The sequence below is a fragment of the Myodes glareolus genome, chromosome 21 (genome assembly GCF_982192425.1).
Source record: "Myodes glareolus chromosome 21, mMyoGla1.1, whole genome shotgun sequence".
Classification (NCBI taxonomy): domain Eukaryota; kingdom Metazoa; phylum Chordata; class Mammalia; order Rodentia; family Cricetidae; genus Myodes; species Myodes glareolus.
In genome coordinates, this window is record NC_142046.1 from 59,591,154 (window position 1) to 59,615,154 (window position 24,001).

At 41.0% G+C, this 24,001-nt stretch overlaps 1 long non-coding RNA gene across 3 annotated transcripts in view; it reads left to right on the plus strand.

Annotated features, from left to right (window-relative positions):
* The window catches only part of LOC125394816 (uncharacterized), a 71,220-nt gene extending 51,201 nt beyond the window's left edge, over window positions 1-20,019 (plus strand). The window contains exons 2-5 of one of the 3 annotated variants that reach the window (XR_014998780.2): window positions 6,707-8,995; window positions 9,800-11,257; window positions 12,464-12,620; window positions 13,098-20,019. This is a non-coding gene — a long non-coding RNA (uncharacterized LOC125394816). Of the gene's footprint in view, window positions 1-6,706; window positions 11,258-12,463; window positions 12,621-13,097 lie in introns of all 3 variants that reach the window. The other 2 variants (XR_014998779.2, XR_014998778.2) reach the window with 2 other exon arrangements.
* Window positions 20,020-24,001: the final 3,982 nt, after the last annotated feature.

The window sequence follows — 24,001 nt, forward strand, 5'->3', positions numbered from 1 at the left end:
TGAAGGAACAAATACACGTGTGCACCTCAGCTGGACCTGACGTCACCAGTTTGAGTCAACACTGATGACGTCACCAATTTGAGTAAACACCGGGTCTGCATAAGACTCCTCAAGACATTTCTGCTTTTTTCCTTAAGGAGTCTGTCGCTCTTCCTGTTCAGAAATGGTTTGGATTTGAATTTGTTTCTGTCTTGCTTGTCTTGCTCTGTCTTTGATGCTGCGTTGACATTTGCTATAACTTTAAATTCCACGTTCTCTGTGCAGTTTCCAGACCACCCGTGTACAAACCATGAGACGCCCGTGTCTCTTCACTAGCACACCACAGTAGTAACTAGAATATTTATGGATCTTAGGAGCTTTCCCGCCTTCAAACCCAAGAAAAAAATTTGTCATTTATGTTCTCTCTGGTTGTTTCAAGCATAAATATACACTTATATTTTAAAATTTGATAGTGGGTTTTGTTCTATCCACTCTCATAAGTACTTATTGAACACATACTGTCATTTACTTGGTGACTTTCTGTTAGTGGGCCTTTGAAATGTTCAACAAGCTACTTGGAATTGTGCTGACGGGACTCATGCCTGTTCCTGGTCTGTGCAAAAGCTCACCTTGTGTGTATCTAGAAGGGGGTTGCTCAGCCCCAGCGTAAGAAAGCAAGCGGCTCCTTCAGGCTCAACACTTAAGACGTTATCTTCAAAACTGGATTCAATTTCATACACGTGCAAAAGGAGTCCATTTGTATTTCAAGTTTTTTTTTTTTTAATTTCCAGAAATTTAGAGATGTTATTCCAATCAGACTACAACACCACTTTTAAGAGGTAGATCAATTCCATTTAGTTACTGGCCAAATACATTTCTTTCCAGTAAAATGATTCCTCTTTACAATTTACACATGTATCTATTTCATGCTGACACTTGGAGGAACTATGTTACAAGTTTTTATTGCTTTTGTGGTTTGGCTTTGCTATTTTCTCTCTTTTTGAAGGAAAACGCTTCCACTTGTTTTAAGTTTCTTTTTGTACATTAAGCCATGAACTCACTAGGAAAGGACTGAGCAGCTCCCAGCCCCTCCCTTTAGTCCTCACTAACGTCCCTGGGCACAGCTAGCTGGAGCTAAAGCTCCACATACTTCTCTTTTTGACTGTATTTTTCTGATTGTTTTTGTTTCTGCTCTGAAGAGTGTCTAATAGGCTCAGTGCACACATTAAGTCCCTGGTTAATACTCTTACCCTTAAGTTGTTTATTTACAATGTTGCCCATGGCATGCTGGGTGATGTTGTGAACTCTGTCAGTTTTGCCGTGGTAACAGTCATGAGCCTTTCCTGTTTTGAACAGTACCCATTTCCTCGATGTCTACAAGATCACACTCTGTGTACATTTACATGCTTGTGACCAAAGGAACAACATCCCTAAAAGGCCGAGAGAACATATGTCAGGCCCCTCCCCCTTTCCCTATGTGCTTGTCACTCTGGCAAATTATTGACAAAGGGATTCTGAGGCTGGAGGGGCATTTTCTAATTTCCTTATGTTGTGGATTAATTTTAATGTGGTCAATTAGCATCTTTATCTTTGTGGGGTGTATGTGTGTGTCCACACACACAGACACACACGCTCATGTTTTTGGAGGTCAGAGAGAGACATTAGGTTGCTATCATTCACCACCTTCTGTGTTGAGACATGGTCTCTCACAGAACCTAGAATTTACCTGTTTGACAAAACTAGCCAATGAGCTTCAAGGAGTCCCTTGTCTCTGCCTCCCCTGCTCTAGAATTGTAGGTACACCCCACCTCGACATTTTACATGAGTTCTGGAGATTTCAACATGGATCATGCTTGTGGAAAAAGTACTTTACAAACCAATCCATCTCCCCAGCTCCATCAGAGTAGTTATGTGAGAATTAAAGTTCCTTATAGACAAATATATGAAAAGATTAGTTTATCTCTATTCTTGGAAATATATATGTGGTTTTCAAATATTAATTTTATTTATAATTCTCAATCTTGAATTAAGAATACATTATTATCAAATTGGAGATACCAAAATATTAACTATTTTTTAATTGCTAGATAAGTTTTTGTTTGTTTGTTTGTTTTATCGACACTGGGTTTCTCTGAAATTTTGAAGCCTGTCCTGGAACTAGATTTTGTAGGCCAAGCTGGCCTTGAACTACTCACAGAGTTCTAGGATTTAAGATGTACACGTCACCACCACCCAGCTATATAAGTATTAAAAATGTTTACTTTATGACTTCAAATTATGTGTATATGCCTGTGTCTGTGTTGGGGTTTGTGCAGTGAGTGAATGTACCAACCGAGACCAGAGGTGTCAACTCCTGCGGTACGAAGTCGTGGTGACCACCTGGCATAGACCTGACAGAAGCATGGATCCTCGCTAAGAATAGTAGTATGCACTCCTAAGCTGGCTCTTTTCTCCAGCCCTATTAATGTTTCTTGAAAGAAAAATTGATGGTTAGTATTTCATTATCATTCTGTTCTACATTTTTTATTACAAAAGTCCCAATTTTAAAGAACCAACAGATGTCTTCACCCCAGACCCAAATATTACATGCTACACGCAATGATTGTGTAACTTCTCTAGACACTAAATCTTCATATTTATTTTCCACATATTTATAAGAAGGTAGATAATGGTAAATTTAAAATCTCCAAACCCAGGGCTGGATTGCTGGCTGAGCAGTTATGAGCACTCGCTGCTCTTCCAGAGGACTCACATTCAATTCCCAGCCCCATGCATGGTGACAACAGTCTGTAAGCCCATGTCCAGGGACTCCAGTGCCCTCTTATGGCCCCCGTGAGCACCAGACATGTAAGGAGCACATAGACACACATGCAAAACACTCATGCATGCAAAAAATAAAAAAAATTGAAAATGTATCAAACTAGTAGTACTCACTGGTATGTTATCATAACTCGGTCTCTGAGCTGTTGTAAAGCTCTTGCCAGTCCTGTGAATCCACACACAAGCTGTCAGGGCCCTTGGACACCAGAGGGGCTGCTGTCCAGTCTCCAGGCCAACCCTCAGGCGTGTGGCTGCCTAGCTCTGCATTGTATAGAGAGAACATTTTCAAATTAGAGGCCAGAGTCAGTTTTTGAAGAGTGTTCAGTTTTCTTTTTAAATGTATGGAAACATGAGAAGGCTCTGTCCGCGTTCTCTCAAGCGGTCACTGGATCTTGTGGTTCCAGAACACAGAAGTGCCTGGCACCTGCTGGGCTTTTTAACCAGGGTCTTACTATGTTGTCTAGGTGGGTGTGGAATTTACAATCCTCATGCCTCCCCTTTCCAAAGCCCGTATAATCACGGCCCTCAAAAGAGGAATTCTTAAATGCAGCCACAGGAATGAATCACCGGAGGACTGGGCTCTTATACCCGACAGGTGTTGACGAAGCGCTGGCTGGTTGGAGGGACCATAGTCATTGGCTATTTCTAGGCTACTCTATTAACACTTATTTTCTAAATATTGGCATACTTGAAATTCAAGCAGGGAATAAATAGGCTTCTCTATTCTAAAATGATGGTGTACGGTTGGATTTATCTTTAAACTGTTGTGTTTTACATAATGATTGAGTTTTACTAATAAATAATATATTTTAAATATACATCTATAATATTAAAATAATTTTGGGAAAATTCACCTACATATGTGAGGTATGTGAGAGAAATGGAGTCTAACTTACTCAAACTATCATTCAAAAATAAAATATTCCTTGTAAATTATAATTTTACTTGTTAATTCACATGAGGCTATCAAAAACTACTTAGAGACTCCTTACATTTTTTTGGGGGGGGTATAATTCAAACAAAAATCTACTCAATAAGGCTATGGATAAGATCCCTACAGTTTTACAAGCCAGGTTAAAAAAAACTCCACATTTATTAGTTTCCGAAGATCACTGTTAAAGTATTTCCTCAATACGCACATGAGAGAGCAAACTCGCTGTAGTTTACGTCAGCCTCAAACAATGCTGATCTATTGGTCCGCACTGCGTGGTCTTACTACCAGTGGGTTACAATAAACATTGTGAAAATGGTGAATGACCCTAAAGGGGAGCCCTGTGTTCATTTCGTGTTCCTTCTCAATACCCCCCCCCCCCCCAGCTGTGTGAACAGCATCCTGCAGTAGTTTCCTCTGGGTCTGGTGAAAGCGGCAAGGGGAATGGGGTGGGGCTGAGGGTTAGGGTGGGGAGGGGGGTTGTCACTTCGTACATTTCTTATGGGCATTCTTTGACTACTGTACACTGTCTCCGGTCCAGCTCTCAGTAGCCCATTTCTTGGCTCTGCTGACAACTTGGAAAGCACCTTGCCAGGATAATTGTTTCTTGTCATCACTATTAAAAACTCATGGCTCTTTGTGTGCCTTGAAAAAAAAAATGTGAAAAAGACCTCATTCCACATTAAAGCAGCCAGAGCTCTGAATCTGATGTCCCCTCCCCAGCTCAGTGACCGTTGTTTCTGCACACGAACTGCAGCATCCACACGGCTGCAGGGATGCAAGTCATTTGGAGGGGGAAATCTATTGCTTCAGTGGCATGGAAGTGTCATCTCAGCCTTGAAAAGCAGACCCAGATGGAGGCCTGGGCAGAAGTGTCAGCATGGTCTTATTTTGTTGGCTTGCAATGGCACCGGTCAGCCTGCAGACTTGTTGGTTTTAACCGCGAGCAATGGCAGCGTTGCTGCAAAGCATTCTCTTTGCCACAGCCATGGGGTCATCGTGTCTTTTACCTGGAAAAAACAAAGAAAGGAATTACTGGGAAATAGCAAAATATTTATGGTATCCTTGGAATTAAATAGAATCTAAGAGAAAAAGTATAACCCAACCCCACTCTGTAATGAGGCTGAGGTATATGTTTTACTCATTTATATTGGTATCAAGTCAATCTTACGGCTTGAATTGTCAGTGGAAGAAATGTGCTGGCATTTGTAGGTTCTTCTTCTTTTCTTCATTGGAAAGCAGTTATGGGGATAGAAGATTGGACAATGAAGAGAGTTTCCAGGAAAGAGAGGTCGAACTGACGGTTATCGTATCTTCGGCTCTCAGCAAAAATCCATTTGAGGACCCATGATTTTGGGTACTTGAAACTGTTTATCATCAAGAGCAAAGTGCCTTATACATGCTCATAAAAACCGCGGGGGAAGCCTGCGCGGCCGATGCTGACACAAACGGATGGTGATGATCACCCCTGTTACACTTAAGTTAGTGTCTGCAAACTATCCCTAAATCTTCAAAATCAATTAAGGTATATTTCTCTTGAAGCATACAGCTCCGGACTCAGTGGAACACTAATGGGACTTCATTGACTCAAAATTAATGGGCCCTGATGTTGCTGGGATTTCAAGAAATGAAGTTCATGGTGTAATACTGAGTTCTTTAATTATATGGACATTTTGTTTTAATGTCATCTTTACACTTCTCAGGATCCAATTATATCCCAACAGCCGCTTTTTGCTTTCCCTTAATAGTTTATCTTTCCTCATAATTTTTATGTCTTCATCAAAAATAGGGGTTATGCATAATTTCCTACAAAGTTTTTCTAGGGTTAGTCAAGTGTCTCACCAGTTAAGAGTACTTGTGCAGTCATGAGAAATGAAGTTCAGATAACAGAATCCATTCCAGGCAGCTCAGAAAGACCTGCAATTCCATCCCCAGAGGATATGATGCCCTAATCTGGCTTCCTCATATACCCGAAAGACATGTTCTCAGATACACACACACACACACACACACTAAGCCTTTAAAACAAGACACTGTACTGCTTCATTTTACAAATATCAACAATCGATACAATAAATCTTAGTAATATTGGAAATTTAAATATTTTTTTACAATGCCTTCTCTAAGTTAGAAAACGGGTATCAAGATGAGGTTTTTTTCTGATCTGTTTGTCTACTTCAGTAGTATATTGACTTATTTCAAATCTTAGGGAAGTGTTCAGAAAGACAAAAGGATAAACACTTGAATTCTGATATAGTGTACACATTGACAAATAGATCTTTAAATGTAAAGCCTACAGACCATAAATAACACAGCAAATCCTTTCCCTTCAGGTATTGTTTAGTCAGTAAGCCCTTTCCCCCCCCCCTTTTTTTTTTGGTGTGATTACATTTCATAAACATTGGGGAAGAGAAGGAGAAAGCTGTAAGACAGACTTAAAGCTGTAAGGCATGACATGAGACCCTGCAAGCTGTCAAGTGCAATGATTTATTAATTTTTCATACATGGTGGGATTCAGGGTGTTTTATTTGAAGTTGTAATAAAGGAAAATTCAATGACCACTCCTCTGCAGAGATGTTCACAATTATGCTCTAGTAGAGGACGCATGACTAAGCACTTTTAAAAATATGTATGTATAATTTGATCTGTGAATTTGGTTATGATAGTGATGCCCTCTGGAAAAATAAGGAATGACTTCTTAAGATGAAGATAGGAAAGCTATTTTACAATTAAAAATATAAGCAGGAATTATGAGAGTCCAGGGATGTTAGAGTCTCAGTTACTGGGAGGAAAATAGCCTTGAGTACTGAAACAGAAAATGAAACGATCTCAATACTAAACTTATACCATGTACAAAAATTGGTTCAAAATGGATCACTGGTATGAATGTAAGCCATGACATGAGGAGGGTCCTAGGAAATAGGGTAGGAGATCATCTAAAAGATCTTGACTGTTGCAATTATCTTTTGGATGCAGGACCAAAGACACCAATGAAAGAAGGAATTGATAAAGTGGACTGGAGGGAAATGAGGAACATCTCTGCGACTTGTGATATAAGGATGAGTGAGGGGATAAAGACAGAGAGAAAGCTTCCAGACAGCACCAGAGAGAGGACCATTATCTACAATATATAGGAACTAGGAAAATCTCATAAGAAAAAGAAACAGCTGGTTAAGAACGTGGAAGAAACTTGAACAGACACACCCTACTGAATAGCGTACAGAGATAGCTTGAGAGCTTATAAAAAGATTACCACTGTTGCCAGGGTGTATGTTCCCTGGCAAGACCGCCGTGCCCATGGGTTTGTAAAGGGCTTAGAGAGAAGCCACTCTGGCCATGGATTTAGGGAATACCATCTGCTTTATTGAACGTGAACAACCATTTACATAATGGAAGCGCATGGGCTGTGATTGGTTAGCACGTACCACCAGGGGCTCTATGTGGGAGAGGCACGTTAGAGGTGTGGAGAGTGCAGACCTGTCCATGAGCCAACCACTCATGCTCCTTCAGAATTAAGCATTATACCTTCAGGAGCACGTGCCATGGTTTTTATTTAGAATGAAGTATGCCAGGTAAGCTGACCGCCGTTCATGCCTGCCTTGTCTCCTACAAAAGGTGTTGACTACCGTTAAGGGGCTGGCAATTAAAACAGTGATGTGGTACTGGCACACCCGATAGGATAGTCAGCATCCCAAACACTAACTGTAAATGCTGGGGATATGGGAGCAACAGGAGTGGACTAGTATTTTGGAAAGGAGTTTGACAGCCTTTAAAAAAAGAAAACAAAACAAAAAAACCTAACTGTACTCTCATTATAGAACCCATAATAATGTTCCTTGATATTTATTCAAATGAGTTATAATTTGTGTCCACACAAAAATCTGCAGGTGAAAACTGACACCTGCACCATCCATGATTGACCCAAACTGGAAGCAATTAAGATACTTAGCAAGTGCATGGATAAGTAAACCACGGTTCACTGGAAGATTCCGGTGGATGTGCTAAGCAGCATCTCCGATTTTGCTTTTTGTGAAGTGTCACAGACGCTGAAGAACAATCCACAAAGAGCATAATCAAGGACAAGAAGAACGCCAGTGGTTAATGGTTACAAGGAGGAAGAAGAAAAAGCGATGAATGATGGACACAAAGGAATTGGGGGGCAGGGGGACTACACTGCACGATCCTACAGCAGTGGAACCATGACACGGACATTCAAAACTTATAGAATGAAGACAACTCGCATGTAAACTGTGAGTCATGTGGACGTCATTGGTTGGGTCAGTCGCCACTTCGCTGCAGGAAGGTGGTTGTGAAGGAAGTCACGTGCCTATGGAGATGCGGGACTATGGGAAGTCTCTAAAACTGATCTGAGAAAATGGTCCATGGCTGAGGACTTTGCAGAACAAAGTGATGACTTCAGATAGACACCTGCTAGCTTTTGAGTTCACATGGACCTCTCCAGGGACTTGCGCCTCTGACGAAGTCTGCTGCCTGTGTCTGACTTGTGGTAATTTGGGGAGAACAGATAGCCGGGAACATGGGGTAGAGCGGTCAGGGATCCTGGAAACACGCAGGGCAGAGTGAGGAGAGCTGCCAGAGAAGCAGCTGCCGGGTGGATGGTCTCATCTTGACCTGGAAAGATGCCACAGAACCTAGGTGGCACGGTGACACTTGATCACGGGTGGACGGTTGGCACTGAGGTCGTGATGTCTGTCCTGCACTTACACACGGGATCTGCTCACTTTGCATTTTGTAGCGACTCTGTCTGAATAGACGGCTGGTAGGTACATGGAAGAGTTAGGCACGTGATAGTTACTGTATAACTTGACAACTGAATGGAGAGAAAGTCAAGAGGCGAGGTTGGCACCAGATGGATAAAAATAAAAGGAGCAACTGCAACCACTACTACATGAAAGAACACATTTTTTCCATTTTTCTAAGGTGCCAAAGCAATTTTAAAAGGACACAAAAGTGAGCTTATTTTAAACTAATCCGTGTGTACACAAATAATAGTTGGAGAGAAATAGAAAGTTTTTTTTTTTATTCTGAAGTGTGGCATAAGGAAATCTCAGAGTTCAGTCAACTAGATGGGAGATCAAAGTGTCCAGGCATTTCTTAATTGGAAATTTCCTTCTTTCAGCCCCTGAAGAAAATTTCCTTCTGTTGTAGCATCTGTTTGCTGTGGTCCAAGAGTTTCTCCAGTTTAACAAATGTGTGTGTTGATTGTGACATCTGGGAAGGCTGAGTAGGCAACACACACAAAAGGTGATGTGGTTGGTGACTAACTCCGTAAGCCTCTGGCGTGTTCTTTACACTCATAGGACTAAAGTAGTGGTCCACACAGTACTTTTTTTTGATGCTTTTTTAAAAAGAAGAAGCCTCCAGTTTATGCAGTATTGGAATTGTACCTTTCCTTAATCTACTTACCATGATGTCAGTAGAAAAGTTTGACTTGGTGTGGCAATAGAGCTTAAGAGATGATTTCTGGGTGTGTCTGTACAGACTGGCACTTTGTCAACGAGGGGACTGTCTATATTTTTTTGCTTGCATTTGTCTACTGTCAAAAGGTACATCTTAACAACCTCTATGCCAAGTACACTGCAAAACTGAGGAAGAAAATGCGTTAGAATTTATGTTTGTAAGCAAAAACCATCGTATTAGAGATTTCTGACATCTCTTATGCGTATTCAGGAAGTGTTTAAAGAGAAAGACCTGCCGAATTTCTTGCTTTCATTTGAGGGAAAAGATCTTACAATCTCTGAAAAAAATTAGAAATTCTTGTAAACCTTTTACCTTTCAAAGTCTTTTAAAACCCTTGTAATTTTGATATTGTTTTCTCTTGCTTTCACAATACCCTATGCCCCCATGTTCTCTCATTGCTTGCAAGGATCCATCAGATACTCTACATATATTTTTTTTTAATTTTGTCACTTTTTGTTTTTTTCAGTTTCCACATTTAGAAATTTAAGAAGTAAACATAATGACTTTCACTAGATTTCGGCCAAATGCTCCACAAGAACGTCTCCTGTCCATCGGCCTTAAATGAGTGTTCCCATTCTACTTCTGTAGGTCATGCTTCTCTGTGGACCTGAAGTGCAGACAATCCTGATGTCACCGGCAGGGGTGGCTTCTACGTGACTTGAGGGTTCTGTGTTATGATCAGCCAACTGGTCTGCAGGCCATGAGCTTGCTCGCCACCCAGCCTGGAGACCTGGTCTCAGATTGATCAGTCCTTTCCTTTCCTGATTTCGTGTTCTTGGCGTGACTGGAATTCTCTGAGCTTCAGGGTTGACATAAGGTATTGAGAGAGCTAATGCAAACTGACCTATGGCTTTAAAGTTGAGTCAGGAGCTAAGGTTTCCTTTAATGTCCACTGTCAAGTTGCTGTCGTGGTCCATCAAGAAGAAAAGTTTTCCAGAGCTCTGAACTCTTCAGTGATCACCTGCATCTCATCAGCTTTGGTTAGAATCATGTATTAGCCAGTCTATATCTATCCGTAGCTACAGCACCAAATGTATTAAGGAGCCAAAAGTGGAGAATTAAAGATATTGTCAGAAGATACATGGAGATGCACATTCTAAATTTCTGAAAGGGCCATGAACATACTTCTGCCATATTTTAATAAGTGGTTTTGCAAAGTGATGTTCTTGGTTTGATTATTATAAAATCAAAATATTAACTCTGAAACATGTTGAAGATGCTCTGTGCCACACAATGTCAAATATTCAGCACATATTTTAATTCTTCTATGTAAAAATTAATAAGAATATCCAATTCATTAGTATGTTAGTTTACGTCTGTCTAATAAATTATGAAATTTTATGTATACCAAAAGTTATTCTCTCCTATACGTCTTCACTATGAATCAGTAAGTGTTATTTATTTACATGTTTATACCCAGACTCATATAAAAGGCTCAGACAATAGGGGCTCACAAGAGTGCAATAAGTTCACGAAGACTTACAAGACCAGCAATTAAAGAGGATCGCATGTGGCTTTGTAAGGTTGATACACCTTTTCTTGATTGACCTATTCCTGTCTGATGAGTCAAATCATAAATTCTAACAGTCTCTCCACCAAATTATTTTTTCCACTTACGTTTTTTTTTTTTACACCGATTCGTCCTTTGCTCCAGACACTAAAATGATTCATTTTATCAATTACTTTACCCTGTTCATTTTGTTAACTTGAGCTAGCTTACAAAATCCTGGGGGGCCACGACTGCATTTTCTGACTGCTTGTTATACACTTTTTTTTTTCTTTACAGAACAAAGAACACACAGTAACTGCTTAGAACTTAACAGTGTGACAAAAATCCACTTAAATGTTAATTCTTAAAAAGTCTATTTTGGAAAGAAGAACTTACGGTCAAAAGCAGAGAGCTTTCAACTACTGCTGTATGAACGCGAATAAATTAAAAGAAATCTTAAATATGTAAATGACCAAGGTGCAGCAATTGTCTTTCTATGTAGGTATAGAAAATACAGGAAAACTCTTCATGTGGTAATGGAACTTTTAGCACAGAAGGTGAGAGAAAAACCATTGTGTATCAAATATTCATCCAATTAAAATCTGCTAAGCAATGAGCTTTGCTCATTATCTTGCTGAGGAAAGTGGAACCCAGAAGGCTGTTGATATTTCAGCCTGAAGAGGTTATTTTTGTTGTTGTTGTTTAATCAAGTACTAATCAGGAGAGATGCACTTTATAGCAAGAGAGCCAATTTATCTGACATCAAAACCACTCACGCGGTTAGCCTTGGATGATTATTCTTAGAGCCACGTCTCCTAGTTCCAATTAAACGCTACTTCCTGTTATTAGGGTGGTGACAGTAGGCAGGGGTTTAGACCAAGTGTACTTCCCTTCTACGCGGTACCACACTGATTAAGCCTCCTGGTAAACAACCCGCTGGCGTGCACTGTAAAAACCTTCTGGTAGAGAGTAACAAAAATCACCCTCCCAAAGAACTCAGCTCAAAGGGAAGTTCAGCATTTTGTGGAGAACTCTGTCTCTCATAGGCCGGGATTTATTGCTAGTTTCACTTCCTCTCTGTTGATTCCACTTTAAGGCAGGCTGTTTAATGGCTGCACAGCTCATCTAACAAGAGAGAAACATTCTGCCCTTCAATGTCAGAGCAAAACCTTAGTACTTGCAGCTGACATTGAGCCATGGGTTCATCCACAGCCAATTGCTCTGTGCACAAACAGGCTAGGGTACGGTCTGAGATAAATGCCTTCAAATGCCTGAGTTCCTTCCATATATCAGGCTGTGTCTAAGGAGGATTCCTGCTTTGGCCAGTGGGGTTGCTGTTCAATCTGTGGGAACTGGTTCAGTCATCTGCTGAATCGTGTCTTTCAGACCAGTTCCACATTTTTACACATTATCTTTTAGTAGCCATGGACTTGGCTTACCTTTGCATAGTACCAGAGGGAACTGAAAATTCCCAACTAGCACCAAGTTGTTTGTCTAGTTAGGTGGATCCTGTCTGAACCAGATTTTCATCATTTAGAGAGAGAGAAGGGGCTTGATGACCATCTTTAATTATGTAAATGGGGGGACAGACCTACTGATTCAGGGACAGTAAATGTTAAGGTATTTTGTGATGGGATTGTTCTCCTCATGTAAAATTTTCTGTTTGTACAAGTCAATGTGTTTTGTCAGAGGTTTCTAGGAGAGAAGAGAATCTCTTCACTATTGCATTTATTAAAATGGTTTTCAATGATTTTTACCTAAAGGAGCCCATGCCCTGAGGAGAGGCAGGCGTTGATTCCTGAGTTATAGGACATCAAGAAGAAGGAGTCTTTGCCCCGGGCTAACTGGAAAGTCTCCCTGCCGTAACACACAGTTAAAGGACAGTGACCTGCTGGGAAGCAGTGAAAGAACTGGCACTAGGTAGGCTGGACAAAAGGGATGCTCTGAAGAGGACCAGTTAGGTGCAGCGGGCGTGGATGGCAGTGACGGCAGAACTGGCCCTTGAATGGGATCTCTTCCTTGCTGGAGGGTCTAGTGTTTTCTTCCCATCCTGCCCTCATCCTTCCAGCTTTGATTCTATTAAATAAAGAAGGCTGAAGAAGCCATCGAGGCCACACCCTGTCCTCTGCAGACTTCCATTCGTTTTCTTTGTTTGGCTAAGGAGGAATGGGGTTCCAGAGGTTGCCCCTGAAAAAGTTGCCTCTGGATTTCTTTTGTGTTCATCCTGGGGATTAAGTAATTAAATGGAATATTAAAAGTATTTAGGAATCTCATTATATCTCAGGTTGGTGAGGCAAGTCTTTTTTTTTTTTTTTAAGCACTTGATTTTTAAAAACCCAAACCTTATAGCCTTTCTAAAAAATTCTGTTTCCTTTCTCTTGTGTCTTTGATCTTCAGTGAGAAATGTTCTTCAAAACAAACTGTATTTGGATCATCACATGTGGATTTGGGAAGTGGTCGAATATCAAAAATGTAACTGAGGCAGTTGGTGGAGGGGAGGTAGTTGGTCGCATTTCCAGTGAACGCTGGCTTGAGGACCCCTACTCAGTCCTCAGACACGCCTCCTTCACCAGATGGCACTGAGCAACCGAATCAAACAATAACTCCCTTTTCCAATGTGATGCGTATGAAGCAAACTTCTAATTATGTTTTGGCTTTCACATAGTGGAAAGAAGTCACTGAAAAGAGACTCTATTTATCTGAAATCCGTTGTGTCAAACGGTAAGGACATCCAACATCTTTGAAAAATGCTGATTTAAAATTCGCAGCAACAATACATTGGGAAGTGTAAAACACAGAAAATGGAGACACATACTCTATTCTTACCAATGCTGGTACTTAAGGGGTGTGAGTTCTCTCACAAAGATATGAAAAACTACAAAAAAATGTTTCACTTTTATTGACTCTTGGGGAAGATCTACTGTATGGGGTCTTGGGATTTATGAAATGAACAAGATTCTCAGAACACCTGCACTTTTTTTTGTTATTGTTGGAAGCAAAATTGTACTGGAGGGAAGTTGACCATTTAATGGTAGTTGTCTAGGTAATTGTGGTGTATACTTTGTTAACAGAGGGGAGAATGAGAACTCGGAAGTGTCACTGAAGCGTGGAGTGTGACATCTCCTAGACCAAGGCATCTGGGACAGGAAGTTAGGAGAAGAGGGGGACAAACTGTAGCAGAGGAAAGATGGGGAAAAAGGGTAAGGATTGTATCATTTAAGGTTCTTGGTTTCAAACAATACAAGCTAAGGAACTAACCAGAAAATATATTAAAAATAAAAACTAGTGAAAGATAAGGGGCATTGACCCAGAACTGAGGAATTAAGAAATAAAAGAGAATGAAAAGAATTTAAAAAATTGAAAAACAGTGATGTACACAGTATGGAAGATAGGAAGTCCTTTCTTTGTCCAACATGTGGCCAGTGGTGCTGTCCCAACTTAACATCTGTGCTGAGCTGTGATATCTGATTGTTAGCATGTTAGCGTGTCACCCAACATGTTTCACAGTCCTGTAGGAGCATTTGATTGATCAGATATGGTAGCTGTTCAGTTGAGGGCGCCGGTGGATGCTTGCTGTGTGGCAATCTCCTTTCTACATCCCTCCTCTGTGCCAGGGGAGCTGCTCCACCAACAGAGTGCAGTGTAAGTCATGACTGGTAACTTCTGAGTCCAGTACATAAAAGTTATTATTATTTCTGCCTTGATTTTTCTTAGATCACTTCCTCTCGGGAAAGTCAGCTGCCAGACTTTAAGGATATTTAAGTATCTCTTTAAGGAAGTCACATAATGAGGGACTGAAACTGCCTCCAAATATCGACAACTTGCCCAACTTAGAAGTGTATGATTAGCCCAATCAATCTTTCCCGTGATGTCTTGCAGTCTCATGAGGGACTGGGCCAGAATATTCCAACTAGGCTGTGCCTTGATCGATTCGTAGAAACTGTATTAAACAAGAAGGTTTCATTTTTTTTAAGTGCTAGGGATGTTTGTTGGACTTCTGTTGTTCTGTCAGGTCACAGCAGTGAAGTGGGGAAAGATCCACCTCAGCGTATGGGTTCATAGATTTCTATCCATCATGGTGAGGCGAGTGTGGTGAGGCAGAGCCGATGGCTTATGACATTGAGAAAGCTGAGTTGGGAAGATAGAAGGAGCCAAGCCAGGATATGCCCTCCTAAGACAAGCACTCCCAAGGACCGACTGCCTTAGTCAGGCCCCACCTTGCAGTTTCTACACTTCCCAGTAGGCTATCCATTCAGATTTTCAATCTATCAATGCTATATGCCATTGATTAGATCCGAGTCCTCATGAGCTAATTCTCTCTGGAAATTTCCAGTACTGTGTTTCACTCATCTGAGCATCTCTCAATCCCCTTAAGTTGACACGGATAAGCATATACTAAATTTTAAGGTACACTGCAGTGCAGAAATAATAAGCACGCAGTCCTGGTTCCTGACTGTCAGGAAGAAGGAGGCCCTTTCATTTCATCAAGAATAAATTAAGTCAGGTTTCAAAAAGAAGAATTTTAAGTGTGAACAACTAACTGGATTCCTCCAGTGGTAGAGGCAAGAGTACTGTGGGTTTAATGACATTCTGAGTTACATGGTGAGTCCCTGTCTCATTCAAAAATTTATTTCATTTTATTCATTATTGTGTATATATGTATGTGTGGTGCATGAACTTGTTTGTGTGTGTGTGTGCGCGCGCACACGTGTGTGTGCATGTGTACCACAGCATGCATGTAGTCACGTGAGGACAATCTTTGCAGACTAATGTATGTGTGATGCATGAGCATGTCTGTGCGTGTGTGCATGCATCTAGTCATGTGAGAACAATCTTTGCAGACTCAGTTCTTTCCTTCCACTTTTACATGAATTCTGGGCGTAGAACTTGAGTCATCAGACTCGAATCACAGAGATAGCTCCTCAGCCCTTGAACATTTGAGAAAATTCATTCTTAAAACCCACTAATAAACACTTTCACAGCAGCATTTCGTGTTCCCCACTGCTCTAAATTCCTTAGAAGCGCCACGTCCTTTAATCCTCAGAGCCACCCTGGGAAGTAAGCAGTTAGTATCATCAGCTTTGGTGGCACCAAAGGCATGTGTTGAAGACAGGTCTTTTAAAATGCATGCAAAGTTAAAATATCATTAAATCTGGGTCTTAATCCAATATGACCAATTTCGCTCGGGGGAGAGGAAGGGGAGCCTAAGATGTATGGACTGAGGGGGAACAAAACCATAATAGGACACAGTAAGAAGATAGCCCTCTGCCAGTCATGGAGAGAGCTTTCCAAAGAAGCCAGATGCGCCAAAAACTTGATCTTTGGCTTCTAGGATTATGGAAACATAAATTTCTGTTGTTAGGCTACTCAGTCTGTGGCACTGGCTTGCTGTGGCAGCCTTGGGTGGCTCACTGTAGACACCACCCTAGGGAGGCAGGAGCCATGCTGCTTTGGTTATTGGTTTGTCCCTGTATTCATTATGCTAATCACCTCCACCTGGTCTTTGAGAGCTGCGACTGTGGATGAAGAGATCAAAGGCAGAGAAATGTTAAGTTTACACAGCTTCAGAGAAAAAAAAATGGGATTCAAGATCTCTCTGTGAGTCTTCTAGGTTGCAGCCAGCCGGATCCTGACAGGGACGTTCTAAAGCTGCTCTTGCTTTATCCCTGAAATTGTTGGCCTAGCTTCCCAATGAGCATTCAGGGAAGTCCCAAAAGTTGTTTGATCGTCATGAGATCAGATTGACTAAAAGAGCCATTCTGAATTCCTCAAAGGTTGACAGGTTTCACTTCGGAGATGTGGGAGTGTTTGAAAGGCCGAGGTGTGAAGCACCTTTCACAGTGTCATTTCCTTACTCTCTGGAGTCTCACTGAGCATCAGATTGTCTGAGCCCAGTTCCTAGCCGCCATTCAAGTGCAGTCAGCATCTTCAGCTGTGTCAGACACATCTCCCAGTGAACACCTTAAGAGGGAAAAAATAGCTTCCATCAATGATTTCCTTCTTTGTGCTGGTGCCATCCAAATGTGGTCCAGGATGATCCTGTCTTACAGGGACACCCAATACTCCCACAGTTCCAGAGCACAGCAGCCTTCGCAGTACATTTGTCCCAGTAAAATATTGCATAGAGGATGAGATTCCCATCTTACACAGCCCCGCAGAAACTTACTGAGGCTTTTCAGTAAGGGCTTCATTGTTTACCTGCAAAGTTTCTCTCCTCTTATTCTGAAAAGCTATCTTTAAAAAGTCTCTCCTTGCAAAGATCTGAAGAAACCCCCTTGGCTGCCTTGATCATTTCATCTTCATTCAAACTTCACTTACCAAAACATAGGTTCCATCTTCACAGGAGAAGTGGTACTCTATGACATTCTCTGCTGTCTACAAAGAACACTGGTGGTACCTCACTGTCTACAGGGACTATCGGTGAAACTTTGGACCCGGTGTGACTAAGTGTGAAACAGAACAAGCTCTTGATCAACTCGAGGTAGCTATCCTTGCTTTAAAGACACGCAGAATCAATGAAAGTTTAAACAGCAACACAAAGGGCAGCACCCGTGAGAGCTCAGCCACGCATTCCTGACAGCTGGAATCAGACGGCTTGATCTTCCTCCACCGTCCGTCACTGTGCCCAAAGAGACTTCGCAACACGTTGCTGATGGTTACTCTTGATTGTATATTTGATGAGATTTACAATCACCATGGAAATAAACTTTTGGGTATCTTTGTCGGGGGGATATAGATTAGGTGAATTAAGGTGAAAAAAAATACTCTTCCTAAATATGAGTGAAACCATCCATGAGATGAATTCTTGGGCTGAATTAAAAAGGAGAAAGAGGGGACATGCATTGCTCTCTGCTTCCTGACTGTGGATGCAATGTGACCGTCTGTTCCCTGCTGCTGCGACCATGTATGCCACACCCTAAAAGATTACACTTAAACTGTGAGCCAGAACAAACTTTGACTTCTTTTTATCAGAGAAATTAATGCATACCTAATACAGAAAATTCCTTCAGGAAAAGCAAAGAATTGCTGAAGCTTCTTCCATTAGGGATTCTGACTTGAGTTAAGAATGGCACGCAATTACATGGAGACCTGGTAGAAGCAAGAGTTGGTTACCTCCTTCCCCCCATAATCTCAGAACCAGCAGGCATGCACATTGCACGTTAGCTTAAGTTTTGCTCAGATCTGAAATGTAACTCGCAGCTTCAGTTATAAGGATACCCTGCATTTTTATCTTGCACTTACTTTGCCGTGTGTTTGGGGACAATTTGTTTTCTGTTCTAGGACTGCAGATGAGGCTTGGCTACAGTTCCAGATGAGAGAGAGAAGATAAGCAGACTTATTACCAAGCATTGGTAGGGCCTGCACTGTGACCATTATATTTTGTTAATTGTACAATGGTCCTTTAGTTGAGTCACTAGGAGCCAAACATACGTATTTTACACATGTGTGAATCAAAGCAGCAAGCTCTTTGTGGGGAAAGATAAAATGGATGCTTATCGACTTAAGCTCACGTATTAGATTTTGCGTCAGAGATTTTGTGTTTCTCTGTGTGTGGTATTTTCATACAATGTTATGAATAAATGGAGTATTAATTTGCTTAAAGCTAAACATTGATGATGTACAGTGAATAATCTGCTAAACGTTAATACAATTTATCCCTTTATAACTTTATAAACATGACATATTGCATATACTTAGTACTAATCTGTTTTAGACATTCATTTGGGCTGACCTATGACCATAATATATTATGTTCCTTGAGATATTTATCTTGTGATTTGGAAACAAGATTACAATTAATGTGACACACATGACTGTAAATTGCCACTTCAACTAGAGCTGTGTGGGTAATGAATTAGCTACAGCTCTGAACCCCTCTGCTCATAATTTAAATTACAAGCCTTTAGTTGATGTCTGATTGTGATCTATTAAATGAGTCGCAGAACCAAGCAGCCACATTTTGTTTTGATGCTAGAACTATGGGGGCTATTTTCATTTAATTTACTTAACCCGAGGCTAATGTATCCAAATTCATGTAAGGAAAACAAACACAAGAGAGAGCATTTATAATTTACATTAATAGCAAAATAAAAATGACATTCAGAGTTGATCTAAATTAACTATACTCAAAAATTCTTTTGACTCTCTCCAAAAGAAAGAACAGTGAACTCAGTAACCTCACTCCAGAGACATTTCCATTTGTCAGTTTTCAGAAGATCTCACCTTAGGACAAAAAGGAAAGAAAGGAGAAGAAAGAAGGAAGAAGGAAGGAAGGAAGGAAGGAAGGAAGGAAGGAAGGAAGGAAGGAAGGAAAGAAGGAAGGAAACCAAACTGGGGAGATGGCTCAGTAGGTGATATGCGCTTTCTGCATAGTATGGGAACCTGAGTTCTGATCTTCAGCACCCATAAAAAGACAGATGAGGTCACAGGGGTCTGTTATTCCACCACTCCTACAACTAGACATAAACCAGAGACAGGAGAGTTCCCAGAAGCTCCTGGGACAGTATCCCGGCGTAGGTAGCCATGTGGAAGAGACCCTGTCTCACAGAAGGCGGAACATGAGAACTGCCATCCACGTTGTCCTGTGAGCTGCAGTTACACGTGGTGATAGGGACAATGGCATGAGTGTGTGCATGCACATAAATCTAAAACATTAAAGAAAAGAACCCAGCATCTTATGACTTCTGTATTTCCTTCTCAGTATAGGATTTGCTAGCCTGCAAGTTCCAGAATTCATTGGATAGACACACGATGGACATTTGTTGAAGATGTTTTCACTAGTAGATTAAAACCATAGTAATAGGACATTGCAAGTCCCCAGCGTGACTGACTGTATGGGTTCATTTCGCTGTACAATGTAATTTTTATGTACACATTCATAGTAGAATGACTACTGCATTCAAGTCAAATAGCATATCTATAGCTTCACATTTTTATTAGCTTGAAAATACATATCTTAGGTGTATGAGAACTTTTGTTTTTTAATGTTCTAGGCTTTTCTGCTTTATAATGGAGTCTTACATATCACTAATTTTACAAAATTAAGCAAGGTCATATGCGTGAATAATTTAAAACATCACCTCATACAAGGTAACTAATACTGCGGTAGAGTCAGAATGGAGCGTCCGGGGAGGTTGTGGTAGCAGTAGTAACATGTTTGCTTAGCATTTCACAAGTCTCTGGGTTTGATCCCTAGCATTCCGTGAGCTGGGTGTGGTGGCACTCCCCTGTAATCTGAGCACTTGGGGGGTACAGACTGGAGGCGACATGATACCCCGTCTCAGACTTTTTTTTAAAGAAAATAAAACATTAAAACAAGTTTTGAGGAGAAGGTGATGAATCAGTTATGCGTTCAAGAATCAGACTTTGGATAAAAGAGGGAGGGGCCCGAAGCATTTCAGGCAGAAAACGGACATGAGCAAGAGAAGGCAGAAGTGAGAACAGCGCCGTGTGAGCCAAAGAGAGGCTTCTGAACAAGGTAGCAGGAGCAAGCTGGCAGCAAGTGGAGATTAAATTTGTCCCATAAAATGGGTTCAGGTGGCTGGAAGCTGTGTGAGCCAAAGGTGTTTTGACAGTGGAGAATCCTCATTTGCTTCACCCTCTGTGTCTGCACTGCAGCCAGAAGTTCTGATGCCCGATTGCTGTGAGCGAAGGGCCCGTCTATGTTAGTCTCACCTGAACTCGTCACAGTGTCTTGAATATTATACTCAATGGCTATATGTCCCTCCTGGAAATTAATGATCTTAAATCAATCCTCTACTGACAGTGATCTACCTTGTTTTCTGTTGTACATGTTTGTGTATAGCTGCTCCTCTATAAAAAACCAAATATTTGCTGAAGAAAGGATATTCACAGCCGGGCGGTGGTGGTGCACGCCTTTAATCCCAGCACTCGGAAGGCAGAGGCAGGCGAATCCCTGTGAGTTCGAGGCCAGCCTGGTCTACAAGAGCTAGTTCCAGGACAGGCACCAAAAACTACAGAGAAACCCTGTCTCGAAAAATCAAAAAAAAAAAAAAAAAAAAAAAGGATATTCACTAAGGCCTCAGGAACTTTAGAATTAAAACCCCATGGAAGTGCAACATAAAGTATATTTTAGAATTAAATCCTTTTTTCATTTTGGAATTAAAGAATTATAAACTTTATTTCAAAATCCCTGCAAATAAAAAAAAAGTCACACACCGAAGTTACCCAGACCCAGAGTCTATACATCTCAATGAGCTCATACACAGCATAGGTCCTTGATGTGGAAGCTGTGTGGTTGCCCTGGGGTTTGCTATTGAATATATTGTATGCAGTTATCCAACACCAATATCATTATGCAGTTATCCACCACCAATATCGTATCCACCACCAGATCCCAAATTCCCAGATTTAGAGCTGGAGAAACAATTAGCTATAATGCCCCCTTTCAGGACACATCTCCACCACCTGCCTCTGGTCCTCCCTCATCCCCTAATATTCAGTCTGTCTTGTTCTTTCTGACACCATACAGTACCTATTCGTACATCTGTTTACACATGTATATCAGTTGTTGACAAGACTTCGCATTGAGCGATTATTTCTTTCCAATATTGAATGACTTTGATTACGATTATACATCCTAAGTCTAAGTCCATTCAGTTTTGTATTTCATTATGTTGTAAATGCTGAAATCCCTTACAGTACATCTCTTAAGAAAAATACTCTGAGCCGGGCGGAGGTGGTACACGTCTTTAATCCCAGGACTTAGGAGGCAGAGGCAGGTGGATCTCTGTGAATTCAAGGCCAGCCTGGTTTACAAGAGCTAGTTCCAGGACAGCCAGAGCTGTTGCACTGAAAAATCCTGTCTCAAAAAAACTAAAAACAAAACAAAACAAAAAACAACCAAAAAATCCCTCTAAAATGCCATATTTTAATAGCAGAATTAATTAGAACACATATTGATTTCGAATATCTATATCAAAATATTTGTCCAAGTTTGTAAATAAGAAAATTTCTATCTTCAGGCAATTAAAACCCCAGTCTGAGGAATTGAGTATAAAGTTGAGTACATATAAACAATCAGTCAGTAATTTGAACTGCAGAATAGCCCAGCATTGAGAAAAAGAAGAAAATAGGGTATTTTTCAAAATAACAAATTTAATTTTTAGCTATCTGCTTGATAGGTTGGCTTTTCATGCTGAAGAGTCAGGAGTAGCCTATACTTCTTAACTATTGTGCTCTAAGGAGAAAAGGTCTTTGAAAAAAAAAAAAAAGCCGTTATGCCCTGCCCGTTAGAAATAGCTATTTGAGGAGTTTATAGGGTTTTCCAGATGTCTGATTGAAGCTGTCTGATTCTTATGTAGATTCTCTTCAACATACAACATTTGGTTTGCAGAATTGTGGCTCACAGGAAAATGGCTGTCTAACAGAGGCTGCGGAATAATTATGATATCATTAGAAATATTTAAATAGAAATAACATTCTATATCCGTCCTTGTTTCTGTCTTGGTTTTGACAGGAGGAGCCAGTTTTGATGGGATTCCTGTGGCCCCGTAGATTTTTATCCTGTTATTCAATTTTCCGCTGCACTGCTCTCCTTCTGTCAAACTGCCTGCCAGCCAGCCTCCTGTTCTCCCGAGAGGAGGGACGGGGCTTTGTATTATAGTGGACAGAAGAAGGAGAACAAATACCCGATTTTCTCCCTCCAAGAGCTGTGCACACTTGTTTAATAGAAAATTCCATTGTCTGAGAGTTGCAGAGAATGGGGAGAGGGGTATGAGAAGACTTGAGCTTTTTGTGCAGCAGAATAAGATGATGTTGCCGGCAGCTAAGACCCACAGCTGAACAGCATACAGATCAGGAGGCAGTGGTCCAGGATACCCAGGGGCACCAGCGTTGCTGAGATGCTGTCCAAACTGGTTTGTGCTGAGTATTCCCCAGGACTGAGAATTGTGGCTCACTGCCCTGTGAAGTAGAAAAGACATATAGGTGTAAGGGAAAGAGAAGGATGATTTTCCTTATATCCAGGAATGTCATAGTCGATTTTTGTGTGTTTGCATGCTCATGTGTGTGTGTGTGTGTGTGTGTGTGTGTGTGTGAGAGAGAGAGAGAGAGAGAGAGAGAGAGAGAGAGAGAGAGTGTTCATCATGTAGAGCTTAGAGCGAAAACCACATGGGTAAGAGAATTGAGTACAGGGGCTGCGGTGATAAAACTAAAGGCTAAATAAACAGTAGGGTGAATGGCAAACTTTAGAACATAACAAAATAATTGCAGAATTCCAAAGAAAATGAAAACATACTGTCAGAATACCAAACTACAAAGGCCTTCCTAACACTAGACAGCTAAAAAACCAAACCAAACCAAACCAAAACTGTCCCACGCTATCGTCTCGCCAGCAAGAACCACGCGGGACACTAGGATTCTTCTGCAGAAAAGCTTTAATGCATCCTGAGAGAGAGAGCATCAGCTAACATGGCCGGGGACCCCTAAATGAGGGAACCCCTCCTTTATATAGGAAACAGTCCTTGCTTCGGACGTGTCACCCTTGGATTGGCCTGCTGCCCGTTAGCCCAGGTGAAGCCTCGGGAGTAGGCGGGGACAGCAGTGGAAAGTTACCGAGCACATGTGCGTTCACCTGGCGGTGAAACCGGATGCCAGCGCCATCTTGTAATGGAGCATGTGGATGCGGCCCTTCACACAAAACCATACCCTCCAGGCCATGTACACGTTTGAGTGGGGTCTGACCCATTTGGCTGCAGTCTTCTGGATTAGAGAAATAGGAACCTGTCAAGGAACCATTGAGATGTGAGCCAACTGTAAAGGTAGTGTCCTATTATTGTGCATATTGCCTGAGAAGAGCAAGATGTCACTGCAGATCAGGAACTGATCTGTCATATTTATAGCTGATACATATTACATATAATCTCTCTATGTATATCTTTATCTATATTACCTATATCTATCTATATATAGTGAAGTCTCATGAGTTTTGAAATATTGACTCATTTCATGCATTCAGTAAACATTTTCTTGTCATTTACACGATAAGAAAATATGTGAATCACAATTAATGTTGAGAATGCATTCAGTATATTTATATTTTCAGAATTTTGTAAGCACAAATGAGTCAGACAAAATCAAAAGTATTAAACTGCACGGGCTATTCTCTGAGCTGATGAAATTTACAGTTCCGTTCTGGATGTTGCAGAAAGCCTTGCTAATGAGGGTGTGGTTTTCCCATAAGGGCATGAGCACATAAAACACTGAGAATAGAAGCAAACAAACATCTCCCTCCCAATTTTCCATGGAGTTGGTTCTTTAAAGTAGAGGTTGTGTAACAT